The sequence below is a fragment of the Mirounga angustirostris genome, unplaced genomic scaffold, assembly GCF_029215605.1.
Source record: "Mirounga angustirostris isolate CCGP_5_RB_7025 unplaced genomic scaffold, mMirAng1.0.hap1 SCAF_8, whole genome shotgun sequence".
NCBI lineage: Eukaryota > Metazoa > Chordata > Mammalia > Carnivora > Phocidae > Mirounga > Mirounga angustirostris.
In genome coordinates, this window is record NW_026991716.1 from 1984090 (window position 1) to 1999267 (window position 15178).

General features: G+C 41.3%; 1 pseudogene; it reads right to left on the reverse strand.

The window, feature by feature from the left end:
* Positions 1 to 11728: 11728 nt before the first annotated feature.
* LOC135365611 (putative olfactory receptor 2W6) lies at positions 11729 to 12666 on the reverse strand (annotated as a pseudogene).
* Between the last annotated feature and the right edge of the window lie 2512 nt (positions 12667 to 15178).

Genomic DNA, 15178 nt, shown 5'->3' on the forward strand with positions numbered 1-15178 from the left:
GATCAATGGTTCGACTCTTCGTTTCCTGAAATACAAAAATTCAGGAAATCAATGAACACATATTTACTGACTATTTCACTTATTTATAACACTTTACTATCTGTTTGAAGATATTTACAGAACAGAGATTGCTTGTAATGTGAAAAATATGTAGTTGGAAATATTCATAATTACTTAGGTATTTCTACAATTTTATCTTTCTATATCTGTATCAGCACATCAAAAATGAAAGCCCAGCAGCACCTGGGTGGTTCAGGCAGTTAAGCATCAGACTCTTGATCTCATCTCAGGTCTTAATCCCAGGGTTGTGAATTCAAGCTCTGCATTGGGCTCCACAGGGGTGGAGCTTACTTGAAAGAAAAAGAAAAGAAAAGGAAAGGAAAGAAAAGAAAAGAAAAGAAAGAAAGAAAAGAAAGGAGGAAGGAGAAAGAAAGAAAGAAGAAAGAGAAGAAAGAAGGAAAGATAGATAAAAGAAAGGCAAAATTTAAGAGGTAAATATCTTAATAGGAACATATTTAAACAGTGTGAGACACAAAAGAGGTCAACCATAGGTAAGGAAAAGTGAGGCTTTTTTTTTTAAAAGCAGCAGTTGAAAGGGCTGTTTGAACTTACAGAGCATTTCTCTATACATAACTCAGGATATTTCCATTGATTTTGCTGAGATAAATACAAGCTATTACCACCTGCTCGCCTGTGTATTGGTTGATGTTACATCCCCGGCTAAATGCTGGATTTTCTCACTCTGTGACTGACCTTCGGGGATTCAGAATGATGAGGTTCAACAAAGTCTTGGAAATCTTTTTTAAGCTGTGACTATGGAAAAAGCATTGAAATAAGAAAGGTGACCAGATGGGTGCCTGGGTGGCTCGGTTGGGTTAAGCATCTTGACTCTTGATTTCGGCTCGGGTCGTGATCTCAGGGTCCTGAGATGGAGCCCCAGGATGGGCTCTGCGCTCAGTGGGGAGTCTGCTTCTTCCTCTCCCTCTGCCCCTCCCCCGCTCATGCAGGCTCTCTTGACTAAAATAAATCTTTGAAGAAAAGAAAGGTGACAGTGATGGAACAGAAGGCAAGCTGAGGACAAAGCAGAAGGGGACACCCCACAACACCCCCCCATGGGATCTATGTGACATTCCTCTCGAACTCCTGGCTGCCCTAAAGCTAAGGAAAGGAAAAACAAATGGTTAACTTGTAGAGATCACAATCCTGCAAGACCTGAGTGTCCCTCAGTTTACAAATGTCTTAGCAATCTACAAGAACAAAGCATTTCTATCAACGGCCTAGCTTCCAGAAGAGAATGTAGATAGAATTAAATGTCCTCATAATCTGCAGCCCATGGACAGAAACTTTAAGCGGGCAGAGTGTAATGTTCCTCCAGGAATCTCTCAACTATCTTCAGGTTAATGCCTTGCTAGAGGGAAAAGCAACCTTAACTTGACAAAGGCAAGGCCTCCGGTTTCCTGTGAATCTTCTTTAACATATGAAAACTTTCTCGAAACCTCCCTTTGCCTCACCTCCCCCAGCCTCACAGTATATAATCAGCCTCCCCTCCCAACCCTGGGGCAGCAGCTCTTTCTGCCCACGGGTCCTGTCCCCAGGCTTTACTAAAACCACCATTTTGCACCAGAGGCGTCTCAAAAATTCCTTCTTGGTCGTGGGCCCTGGACCTCACCCCCCCGAACCTCACCTATATTCCAAAACCCCATCAACAAGAGTTGTCGTTCAGATCCTGTCACAGTCACTGCACAACTGGACGGCTACTCAGTGGTTTTAGAAAGTAATTTAATTTGCAACACGGGCATTTTCTGTTTTCCATGTAACATAGAAACTGTTGGGATCTAAGTTTCCTCAAGTTATCATGCCTCTGTGAGTGTACAAAAAGCTTTTATATACTGCACTGAACCTCCGTCTTGCTACTGGAGTGTGAGGATAAATAATAGTGATTTATTCACACAACACTGCAGTTTGGCTTAGAGAGGAAAGTTGGTCATTCCCCTCCCCTCTCATTTCATGAAAGACTGACTCAGGGAGAAACACAAATTAGGAAGCTCAGAGGAGTTCTTTTCCTGAGCTTGTACATAGCAGATTGAGGATTAGAACCAAGGACTGCTCTGCCCCAAAGTCTTAGTTTTCCAGAGAGGTAACAAACACATGCAAAGTAGCATTATCAGCGAATAAATGGAATGAAGAAATGGAGGCTTAGTCAGATTTTTGTGATATAATGATAAAGCCCATAAGATGAGTTTGTAGAACACCGACATTTCAGCATGTTTTATAGAATAATTTTCAGAAAAGTGTTTTGCATACCTCTATATTAAGCATTGTCCAAAAAGCTTTGATTTCAAATAAGACCAAGTAGGCACACGCTGAATCAAGCTCTTCATAAGCTCTTCAATTGTAAAGTGGATATGACGAAGTTTGTCCAACTCCTTGTTCCCCTTTTCCAGTGGCAAATTATGAGATCTCCATCCGGGATTAACTCAGAAAATCTAAGAATAGGGAAAAAATATTGCAGACAACCAGAACGTGTGGCATCCCAATGCAAAGTATTAAGGCGTTGACTACTGTTTTCAGAATTCTTGCCAGATTTGCAACATAAATGAGGACAGGGAATTGTCTTTATTAAATCGTGTTGGTGTGTGTTCTGATTTATAAGGGAAGGCAACCCTGTTCTGCGCTATATAGTAATTGACCCTGATAGCTAATGGGCAGAAAGGAAGACCTCACGGAAGCCAGTTCCATTTTTTGCTTGGATTTGCTCGAACATTACCCTTTCTCTGGAGACTGTCTCCTTAGCTTTTTCCAAGATGAAAGGGAATGGCAATAGGGATGAAAATACCTTATCAGATAAGACTTGAGTTTTGTGCCATCAAATTGGGAGTTAATTTCCTCTTGTAAGCTGCTAAGTGAGTGCTGTGAAGCCACATGGAAAAGAAAACTGTCCATTTGCTCCGAAATTCTGCGATCAGTTTTTATACAATGAAACAGATTCCATTTAATCTACCATAGAAATGCTTTTATTGCCTTGATTTACATAAAGCAGTTTTATTTATCATATACCCAAATATTTCTATCTTTTCTTTCACAGATTTTTGCAGTGGGTGTTGTATCTAAGTGATGAATCACTAAATTCTACACCTGAAACTAATTTTTTTTTTCACCTACAACTAATATTACACTGTATGTTAACTAACTGGAACTTAAATAAAAACTTGAAACTAAAAAGAGAAAAGATTTTTGCATTTCTAGACTTAGTGAAGAAGGTCTCCCTCTGTTTAGTATGGTTTTGTACATTTGTTTTTGCAAGATTTTAAAAAATGATTTATATTTTTCTATAATGTCTTCTATCCAGGATTTATTTTTATATGTTCTACTAAGTAGCTCCATATCAATTTTTCAGATGAGTAGACACATTAAGGATTAAAATATAGTTATAATTATGAGAGTAGACACATTTTTAAAATATATTTATAATTATGAAAAGTTTATACTTATAAAAAAATTTTTACGAAGCCCAAGGAAACATACAAATAACACAATAGAAAAAATACCAAATAATTTGAACATACAACTCAGAATAGCAAATCTGTATGAGAAGATTTTAAATTCCCAAACAATCAGATAAATACGTTGAGGTAATAATAAGTCACTTACTGGATTGAAAAAAAAACTGTAACAGCAGGAACTCCTCTTCCTAATCTTGCTTAAGGGAAAAGGCTACTCTCACAAATTATGGGTAGAAATGTAAAGTATCACTAGATTTTTATAAATAAATAGGACAGTTAATTTTTGAAAATACACATATATTTATCTACCTAACAATATTATTCATGTAAATCTACCTGATGAAATAAAATTTTCAGTATATAAAGGCATAGGAACAAGAACTTTTATTGTTACAATGTTTGTAGTAGCCAAAGATGGAGAAAAAATTTAGTTCCTCGATAGAAAATGGACTAATAATTAATCTGCACAAGAAGTATTTGCCTGAGATATTGCTGATTCAGATGAAGATGCAAGAAAAAGAGCACTAACATGCTCTTAACTATATAAAACAATGACCAGAATGCTCTAAATATAATTTTATGTATCATACTCCTATATGGGATTACATGAGAATAAGAATTCCTTCTTTCTGTGGAAGAAGGAAGGGGCATCAAGTAAAACAGGAAAGGAAAAAATTAAGATTTAATACACCAAAAATAATGCATAATATTTTAAAATCCCCAAACTAATAGCAGTGTTTACCTCTGAAAGTAAGAATGGGCATGAGGGTGGGATCCTTTGGGGAAAAATAATGCTTGTAATGTAGGATTTCTTTTTTTTCCCACAAGTTCTTATAATAGTTGAGTAATTTAAATAAAGAAAATAGTATTTTATTTAAAAATTTTTTAGAAGATTTTATTTATTTTAGAGAGAGTGCAGGAGGGAGGGCCAGAGAGAATCTCCAACAGACTCATGCTGAGCTCAGAGCCCATTGTGGGGTTCAGTCTCAGGACCCTGAGATCATGACCTGAGCCGAAACCAAGAGTCAGACGCTTAACCGACTGAGCCACCCAGGACCCCCAAGAAAATAGTATTTTTAAAAGAAAATGGAGGGCTAACCCAGTGAGAAAATCTGAATAAAAACAAATCTTTAGTTTATAGAATAGACCAAGGTAAATAAACTAAAAAGTTTCAGTAGTCCTTAAAGTGGAAAATTAAGAGATAATGCCTGGTTATCAAGGGCCTGGAAATAGCAGAGAACCTGCAGAGTTTAGTACTAATAGGAGTAGGGTCTGATGGGTGCTCACTGTCCTCTGCAAAGTCCTCTAAAATAGCTACGCTTCCATCTTCAGTTTGTGGATGTGGAAACAGGCTCAGAGGACTTAAACTTCCTGAAGGTCACGGAATCTGTTAGGAAACAAGAGATAAACTATGAAATATACACTCTGGTTCATTTAAATTTAATTTCTCTTCTTGGCTAGTGCCAATCTCCCTCCCCACCTTTTCTTACCTTTATTTACCAGAGGGCTGCTTATCGGCATAGCCTCTCTCTCTCTCTCTCTCTCTTTCTTTCCCTAAGGAAAGAGCTCCTGGAATGCTATAATTTAGAATATTAATTCCTGACCATCTAATCGATTACTCGGTATGAGAATGGAGCAGACATCTGCACAGAGATGTTCTGATGAAGCCGGTGTGGGCTGGATCCCTCAGTGCCAGACCCCAGGAAGAACTGACTGTGTTGGGAGGAACCGAGCACTGAGAATGGCAAACCTGTAATTGTGCATCAGGGGGCACCAAGTATTAAAACCCCCAGAGCCTAAGGAAGCATCTCAAGACCTCTGGGTCAGAGGCAATTTCAAACTTGGAGATAATAAACTCAAAGCTCACTGCCAGGTGGATATGGAAACTGAAGAACGGCATATGGGAAACACAGGGAGGGTCCTGGATTACTGCCACAGTGTGCGTGGGTCTGTGTTGGAACTAACGGTGGCTAAGAACGTGCCCATGGATGGCAAGGACTAGTTTAAAGTGCAAATCAAAGTAGGATATCCAACGTCTTTCTCAGTTTATAGTTTCCCTTTTTAAGATGGAAAGGTCTTGGGATATCCTTAGGTTCAGTATGTAAAAGGCGCAGATTAAACTTGGAATTCCTTGCATTAGATGGGTTCCCGTGAAATAATATTATGACTCAGGCAAAACTGAATTACTGGCCTCGGAGTTATTGTTGGTGCAGCTCTGGAAGGGTTGAGGCTTGTAACCCTGGCATCTTATCCCAGAAGTATGTAGGGTTAAGGGCAGGCTCCAGCAAGTCCTCCAAAAAGTGAGCATTCAAGACTAGAGGCTAGATACAAATACAGAGAAAAATTTGGAAGCGGTGTGAGATTGAGAACCTTACAGAGTTTAATGGCCTCAGAAATAGTATTCTATTCCAAAAAGCGGAAGCGGGAATGGTCTTTCTTTAGTATATTTTATACGTACAACAACACAACAAACACTTAACACTTACTACATGCCAGGAACTGTTCTAGATGCTTTCGTGTATTAACTCATTTATAATTAAAACAGTCCTTTGAGCATGGCAATATTATTATCCACATTTTACAAGCGAAGAACCTGTGATACACAGAGATTAAGTGCAAGGTGGAGATGAGATTCCATTCATTCAAGAAGTCCGTGTTCTTAAACGCCTGGTCCTTCTCTCTGTGGAATCCACATAACCTCAGAATTAACTTTCTCTCTGACGTATGTCCATTGGGCTTGAGGGAGGCTGGAGCACCGTGCAGCAGCCCGTTTGAGAACGTGTCTTTGCCTTGTTCCAGAGGGGGCCGATCTGAGTGTCCGTAGGCTACAGGTGCCCCCACGATACCCCAGCAAAGGGCCAGGGGGAAAACGTACAGTAACTACACAAGCCCCCAGGACGCCAGACATCACCAGTGCCGACTGCTTCCTGCTGGACGTGGACTATTATGCTGGTTGGAGAGGCGTTAACTGGACGGAGATTTAGGAAGCATGTGTCATGTGAAGAGGGGTTTTGTAAATCTTTCTCCTAGGAGTTGCATACCCCCTGATTCTGGTGACCAGCATGAAGCCTCTGCATTCCCCTGAGGCTTCAGTCTTTACTCCACTCCTACAGAAGGCTGCAGCTGAATGAGAAGGGGTTGGGGGCGTGTTTTGAGGGTGAATTCCAAAATATGTGGAATTGGCTTGAACTGTTTTACTGAAAAAAGAGATGTAGTGCATGGCACTGACCCTGGCTAAGGCAGGAAATGTGCCGATTAAGAATGTTGCTATGTAACTGTTGGTATGAGGAGTTTCAGGAAGGTTTGTGGGTACCAGCTTGTCAGCATCGCTTATGGGTAAGAATGAGATCGATGATTTGCACCTAGTCTAAGTGAAGCCCCAGGAGGACTCTCGTTGATTGGTAGCAACAGAATGCCTGCATGACCAGCAGAGGCTAAGAAACCCCATCTAAGAGCCCTTGGTGTCCCCTGTCTTACTGGTGTTCCATTCATATGTCAGGGGCTTTTGATCTGAAATAGAAAACACGTCCATACAGTTTTTAGAGAAAGGAAAATCGGTGTTGATGCCGGACTTCTCCAAACCTCTAACTACGAAGCAGCCTTTAATGCTGTTGCTATTTTGTATCCTTTTCTTTTTTTTTTTTAAGATTTTATTTATTTATTTGAGAGAGAGAATAAGAGACAGCACAAGAGAGAAGAGGGTCAGAGGGAGAAGCAGACCCCCCGCCGAGCAGGGAGCCCAATGCGGGACTCGATCCCGGGACTCCAGGATCATGACCTGAGCCGAAGGCAGTCGCTTAACCAACTGAGCTACCCAGGCGCCCCTGTATCCTTTTCTTAAACTGTACTCTCTTAGGCACGGTTATGTTGGGTCCTGTGAGTCTTCCATAGCAGTGGGATCCTGTCTACACTGTTGGTGCACATGACATTGGTTTCGAAATCGGAGAGGAATTTTCAGGAAGGGCTTAATAAGGGAAGCCTTGGAGAAGTGAATTTCTAACTGAACATTTAAAAGGTGACATTTATTAAAAACAAAAACAAAAACAAAACCTCTTAGAAAATTCTTGTGAAAGCCAGCTATGAATTTTCACATATTCCATATTACTTAATATATAGGAGAAAAACGATAACGAGAGTGCGTTAAGAAGAGCAGGAAAGAATGTTCCAGCTAAAATGATAAACAAATGCTAAGACAAACAAGCAATGAACAGTTACCTTATACCAAAGAGAGAAAGATTAAATTGCAGCGAGTCCCCTAATAAATTCCTTTCAGGTATTTAAGTGGTAGTTAGTTTATTCTATTGGTTTAACATACTTGCCGCGTTAATGGTAAGGTTGCAATGCCTTCTTCCTATTTCAGGCTGAAAAGCATAGCAGTCAGAAGAGAACTTGCGCCAGCCCCCAGCTCAAAGCTACCTGACCGTCAGCACCTGGGCTCACGTACTTTGCCTTCCCTCTTACTGTTATAAACTCCGGCTCCCATTTCGCCAGACTGTCCCCTCATGAACCAGATCCTGTTCCTTTCCACCTACTCAAGGTCATCACTGCTGCAATTTTCTCTTTCCTGAATTTTCATTTTACTGCTGGATCATTCCCTTCCCTGGTTTTTAAACTTGTTATAATTCCTCGTGTTTCAAAAATAATCCTGGTAGTCTCATAAATCTTGCATCCCTACTACCAACACCCATTTCTCAGTTTCTCTCCATCGTTAGACTTCTCGGAGGATTTGGCTGTGCTCACTGCCTGCATTTCACATTTTCACCTTTGTGTCTTGTGTGCACTCCAACCAGGATCCTACTCCATCGCTCCCCCGAGATGGCTCTTTGCAGGTTTGTCCGGGAGACGGCATCACTAAGTCTGTTGGTCAGTTTTCATCCCTAATCTCACGTGGCCATTTGCAGCATGTTAGATAGTTGACCACTCATCCCTCTGGAAACACCTTCTGTTCTTTCCTTCCAGGGTCACTGTGCTCTAGATGTCCCTCCCACTCACTGCCCATCCCGGTCTCTGCTTCCTCCTCACCTCCCTGACCTAAATGCATTCCCGAGGCTCCCTCTGCCTGAGGCTCTCCTCCCCGGAGAACCGCAGAGCTGCTTCCACATCTCCACCACGGCTTTGCTTAAACGTACTTTGCAAGCTCTTCCTTGACCCTTGCCACTTAAAACTGCAGCCCTGGGGCGCCTGGGTGGCTCGGTCATTAAGCGTCTGCCTTTGGCTCAGGTCGTGATCCCAGCGTCCTGGGATCGAGCCCCGCATCGGGCTCCCTACTCAGCGGAGAGCCTGCGAGTTCTCCCTCTCCTACTCCCTCTGCTTGTGTTCCCTCTCTCGCTGTGTTTCTCTCTGTCAAATAAATAAATAAAATCTTAAAAAAAAAACAAACAAAAACTGCAGCCCTGCCATGTTTCCTGGCTTCTGTCCCTCCTATGCTTATCTTCCTAACACTTAACAAATGACTGTCGTAATGAGGTTTCCAACATTTGTCCACTACGAGCTCAGTGCTTATTGCCTGGCGCAATGTATATTTGGTGAATGAGAAGGAAAAATGTGAACATAGACAAAATATAAAATAGGTTCAGGTTGTCTTCAGGGTCCCTGTACAACCCATCAAAACAAGATGGAAAATGATCTGATAATCTTATTGATAAGCATTTATTGAGCTATCATCTCATCGCCCTTAATTTAAGATCACAGTGGGTTTAAACACAAACACACACTTACAAGCATATATGTAATATTTGTTTCTTTGGAGAAACATTAAGCTCCATGGCTAAGAGATACACAACTGTACGCGGGGAATTGAATCCTGATGCTCATTTCTACCTAAACCTCCATCTACTCTGTGTAAAAGATCAGTCTGTAAGGATGAAGCATTAATTAGTGAAAGGAAGAATCTATAGAGGATAAAAATGAAATATTTCTGGTATTTTTTATTATGGGGGTATTCTATTATTCCCATGAGATGGTGGAACAGGTGGAATATATTTGATTCTTTCCACTTTATGCCTAAGTAAGTAAACTAAGGAAACTTTATAAACTACTTCATAAACTAAGTAACAGGTGGTGCTAAGCCATCATAATGTTATTAAGAACATAGTGGCAATTTTTCCCCTTGAGATCTGATGCTCATCATTCCCTATTACCTATAATAGCGGTTTTAAAATTTTTTAGAGAAGAATGTAATGAAACTTAACCATTGTGGAGGAAAAGGGAAATTTTGAAGAGAATTAGTTGGAAATTCCATAGGGTGCTTCCAAAATTGCTATTTCTATAGAGATTTATACTCTCTCTTGATCTCCTGCCCCCACTCCAAGATGTTATTGATTCTAAAATAATGCATGTCCAAATAGCATAGAAATTATATAAAATTTCATTAGAGATTGATTCTAAAGGATTTTTATTTACTTATAAGTGCATAGCATATTTTTGCGCCAGTAGGACACATACTATAAGTTGTTTTTCGGTGCAAGAAGTGGAAAATGCCAAGTCATGGGTCTCCAAATTCTATACTTCAGCTGCATTAATAATGCCCTTAATAAAGATCATCATGGCTCAATATCACATTTTACTTAATTTATAAAGTAGGGAAAATCAACTATATTCTAATTATTCTACCTTCTTATGGGAATAACAGAATATTGTCTATAGTCAAAACTAAACCCAAAACCCATTCTAACAAGCCCTAATTAATCTAAAATAAAATCTAATCTATCTGGACAAAGTACAAGAATTAGTGCTTACAAATAAGAAAATACGTACATTGTGTCTGAAAATGATATTTTTTGAGAACAATTTATTTAGGTATTTGGTATTTTTTCTGGAGCCTCTAGAGTAACCTGAACTTTCTCAAAGACTTTGAGGGAGCTTAAAAAAGAAATTGTTAAACCCAGCTTTTATCCAGTCCCTAATGATACTGCTGGGCAATACCCCCACATTTAAAAGCCCTTATTCACTTGCACAAATTTTAGCATAACATATGTTTTCCCAGATTATGAGATGGGATTTATCCAACTGGTAACATTTCAGGTCTGAAGAAACCTGTCTACCTTTAGGATTCATTCATCTAATACAGACTGTTCCAATCAACTTCCATTATGACTGGCAAGGGACTGCAGTCATGGGTATAAATGTGAAGAAATCGACATCCAGAGAACACCCAATCATAAAGATTCCAACAGCACCCCAGAATTCGTGTCATTCCTCTCTGCCTCTGTCCAAGGTTATCCTGGTGACAGAGGGGGGAAGTGGAGGTTAATAAACTTCAAACATTTTAAGCAAGAAGCTCTTTGTCAGATTCATAGAGCCTGAAAGTCCGCTGGTGTTTCCAGCGCCTGGGGGGAGGGGAGAAGGAGGAGTTATTGCTAATGGATACAGAGTTTCGGTTTGGGAAGACGAAAAAGCTCTGAAGGTAGATGGTGGTGATGGTTGTATGACAATGAGAACGTTCTTAATGCCACTGACGATACTCTTAAGAAATGTTAAAATGGTAAACTTGATATTGTGTATATTTTACTGCAATTAAAAAAAGAAAACTAAAAAAAAAGAAGACCTTTCAACCTTTTTTTGTCACAAAGTACCAATAAGTACTAAATATGAGCAAGAAACTCTGTCTTCCGTATAAAGCAAATACCTCATGGTCTTGTTACATAACCTTCTTCATTCACTTTTGCCTCAGAAGGTCAAACATAAATATCACGAAACTCAGTTATATCAATGATTAAAAATATGCAGGAGCCACACTATGGATCCACATTGCAGTATTGGAGATGCTAAGAGCTACATAATGGAATGATTTATTTTGCCTCTCATTCAGGAATTCGGCACTATAAAAGTACATGTGAACTTTCTAGAAAAAATAAATACTTTTTTTTTTTCACTTCTAAGTGTATTCCTTTCATATATGTTGAGGACCTGCTGAGTACAAATCACTGTGGCAGAAGCTGGCCTGGGTACAAGAATGCCTGCTGCCTGCGCTCATGGCTGGTATTCTGCAAGCACGGGTTGCTGTTTGGTCCCGGACTGGAGCCCTCCTAGTGATCGGTGCTTGGCTCACAGGGACCTGAGGGCAGTGTGGACTCAGGAATGTTGCACTTTCTCAACCTTGCTGAACACTGAGCTCCCCATCTCACTGAGTGCCTCTTCAGTCTGCGATGTCAGAATAGTCCTTTATCTGCTACGTCTAACAAGGTGTACAGAAGACGGGTCAAAAGACAACCCCCAAACTTTTGCTATCCTTCAGTACTCCCCTTCCCTAGCACCTTCTTTATGGCTTCTTTAACATCCTTGTTTCTCAGTGTGTGGATCGGGGGTTAACACTGGGAGTGACAATCGTGTAGAAGAGAGTGAGGAACTTGCCCTGGTCCTGGGAATAAGTGTTTGCTGGCTGGAGGTCCATGGATACGACGGTGCCCTAGAAGAGAGCCGACGATCAGGTGGGAGCTGCACGCGTTGAAGGCTTGCTTTCGCCCAGCGGCCTACTCGATCCTAAACACTGCTTGTGCGATGTAGCCGTAAGGGATGAGGGTGAGGACGAGTGGTGCCAGGATGGTAGACTGCCAAGGCAATGGCAGTGCCTCGAGGCTCGCTATGCCAATTAGCCCTGGCATCTCACAGAGAAAGTGGTCCACCCGCCTGTGCCCGCAGCGGGTGTCCTCAACGTCTGCGGTGCCATTACGAGAGAATTGCCAAAGCCACTCAACCACGCCACTGAAGCCAGCTGCCCACGGAGTGCCGGGTGCGGGGGCATGATGACGGCGTAGTGCAGGGGTCTGTAGACGGCAGCAGAGCGGTGGTCCATCATCACAGCCAGGAGGACGCAGCCCACCGCTCCTGGCGCCAGGACGAAGCGGAGCTGGATGGCACAACCCAGATAGCTGATGGTCTTGTCTGAGCCCCAAAGGTTGTAGAGCATCTGAGGGATGGAGCCCGTGGCGAAGCACATGCCCAGGAACGAGAGGTTGGCCAAAAAGAGATACATTGGTGTGTGCAGCCGGGAATCCAGAGCGGAAAGCAAGGTGATGGCCTTGTTGCCAAGAAGAGTTAGCAGGTAGAAAGTGAGGATGACCACGAAGAGAATGAGTTCTAGGTGGGGACGGTCAGAGAAGCCCACCAGGATGAAGCCTTCGAAAGAGCTTGGGTTGCCCTTCTCCATCACCTCTGACTACATATTACCCGTTAGGAGAAAAATGAGCATCTTTGAAGAGTATAGAAGGGCACCAGGGTGGCTCAGGCAGTTAACTCTTGGTTTTGGCTCAGGTCATGATCTCAGGGTTGTGAGATGGAGCCACCCCTCCTCGGGCTCCTCCCTGGGTGTGGAGCCTGCTTAAAATTCTTTCTTTCTCTCTGCCCCTCCCTCTCCCCCACTCCCCCCACCCCTGCTCACACACACACTCTCTCAAACAAACAAACAAACAAACGAGTATAGATATACTCACTCAATGAAATGACTGGTAAAATGGTAAAGTGGAAATGCCTTTGGAAATGCTGGATGCTTGACTCAGGATTTCAATAAGTATTTTTTTTTTTAAAGATTATTTATTTATTTATTTGACAGAGAGAGAGACACAGTGAGAGAGGGAACACAGCAGGGGGAGTGGGAGAGGAGAAGCAGGCTTCCTGCTGAGCAGGGGGTTGGATCCCAGGAACCTGGGATCATGACCTGAGCCCAAGGCAAACGCTTGATGACTGAGCCACCCAGGCACCCCAGGATTTCAATAAGTATTAAGTCATTATTTGGTCTAAGGAGCACAATATTTGGGAGTTTTTCAGATTCATGGCTATGATTATTTACCAACAATTTGCATCATTCTTTTCAGTTTCACAGCTCATTATTTCAAAAGCTCATTATTTTACAAGGAAATAAAATGATCCACTTTTTTTTTTTTTTAAAGGGGAAGCCCGGTATGTAAACAAACCATGGATAAGAAAAGTGGCTTATATCTCTGCATCAGAGAACCAGGCTTGCTGTTGGGTGAAACCTCATTCTTAACATTGTCTCATCAATACTGGGAAACCAAGAGTCATATCCAAACTCAACAGGGTGCAAGTGATCAAGCAAAATCTTAGGAAGAAGATGACCTCATTACTGTTTATAGCTATATCTCTGATTCTGTTCAGTGCATGACCCTAGCATATCTTCTGCTCCCCTACCCAGTCCTATCCTCAACCTCTGTGATAAAATTATGTTTCATATCACCGTGGTGTATTTTATTTATTTTTATTTTTTATTTTTTAAAGATTTTATTTATTTATTTGACAGAGAGAGACACAGCTAGAGCAGGAACACAAGCAGGGGGAGTGGGAGAAGGAGAAGCAGGTTTCCCACAGAGCAGGGAGCCCGACGTGGGATTCGATCCCAGGACCCCGGGATCATGACCTGAGCCCAAGGCAGACGCTTAACGACTGAGCCACCCAGGCACCCCCCGTGGTGTATTTTAACTCTAGGACTGGGTAAGTTCTCTGAAGTTGGCAGTGCTTTCCTGTAAGGATGAGACAGATAGAAAAAAACAATTGCCAGAACTCAATCCCCAATGGAGCTACTATCCAATGTTCTTTTTTATTATTATTATGTTATGTTAGTCACCATATAGTACATCATTAGTTTTTGATGTAGTGTTCCATGATTTATATCCAATATTCTTTTGATAGCCTTTCCTCTCCTCTCATTCACACTTTGTTCTCACAGAGAACTCTACTTCCAGGAAGCCCACACTGATTATTTTATTTATGTGTCTCTTAGGATCCTGTAGGACTGAAAGGTGGTATATCTTCTAGTACACTTTCAATTATTTGGCAGTGGTTTCGTGTCTTAGGGTGAGTGTGTTGTATAATGTAAGCTAACCAAGGCAAAGTCTCATTCTAACATTGCTGCGCATTTTCCTAAGCAGTTAGTAGGAAGTGATGGAGTTGTGATTCGTTATATCTCTCAGGTGCATCAGGGCACAAAATAGGGTTCCACTGCCCTAAGAATGCTTTGTCATAATTAAGTCATGAGTTGGCATGTGTTCCTAACAGCTTTAAGGTTTTGTACACTAAACTCTGGCAGTTATTGGAAGTTGCAGGGCTGTCAAGGTCATCACCCCAGAGGCTGCAACGAGCATCCCCGGTGGTCGTGAACGGATAGGATAACGTGGAGGTGGGTACCCAATCCACTGATGAGATGACGGACAACCAACACTTAGAATCAAGCCAGCGCTGAGAGCTTTTCCTCCACCTCCTGTAACATGGAAATTTAAAAAATACGTAATAGTCAAGAAAGAACATATATGTATATACAAATGATTATTCTTTTACATGATAGGTGGGTGTGCCTGTCCTTATTTAAACCTAATAGAATGACTTCTAAACACACAGCCACGATCATTTTCTCCCAAGAGCTATATGCATTAATTATTTAATGGTACAATGCAATTTATCATTTGTTGCATTTAAGTAAGTTTCCATTGTTATGGGAAACAAGACGATTTTGTATATCCTCTGTGACTTCTGGATCCTTGACCAGATAATTTCAATTTCACAAAATTTTAAAAAATTGAACCAAATAATGCCCCAATATCAACTGTTTTGTAATTTGTCTATAAAGAGTCAGAATGGAGATTTATTGCTCACATTGTTTGGAGGAATGAATGATCATGTCTCAGGGTTAAGAGAAGTGTTGGCACTTCATAGCTAGACAAGCT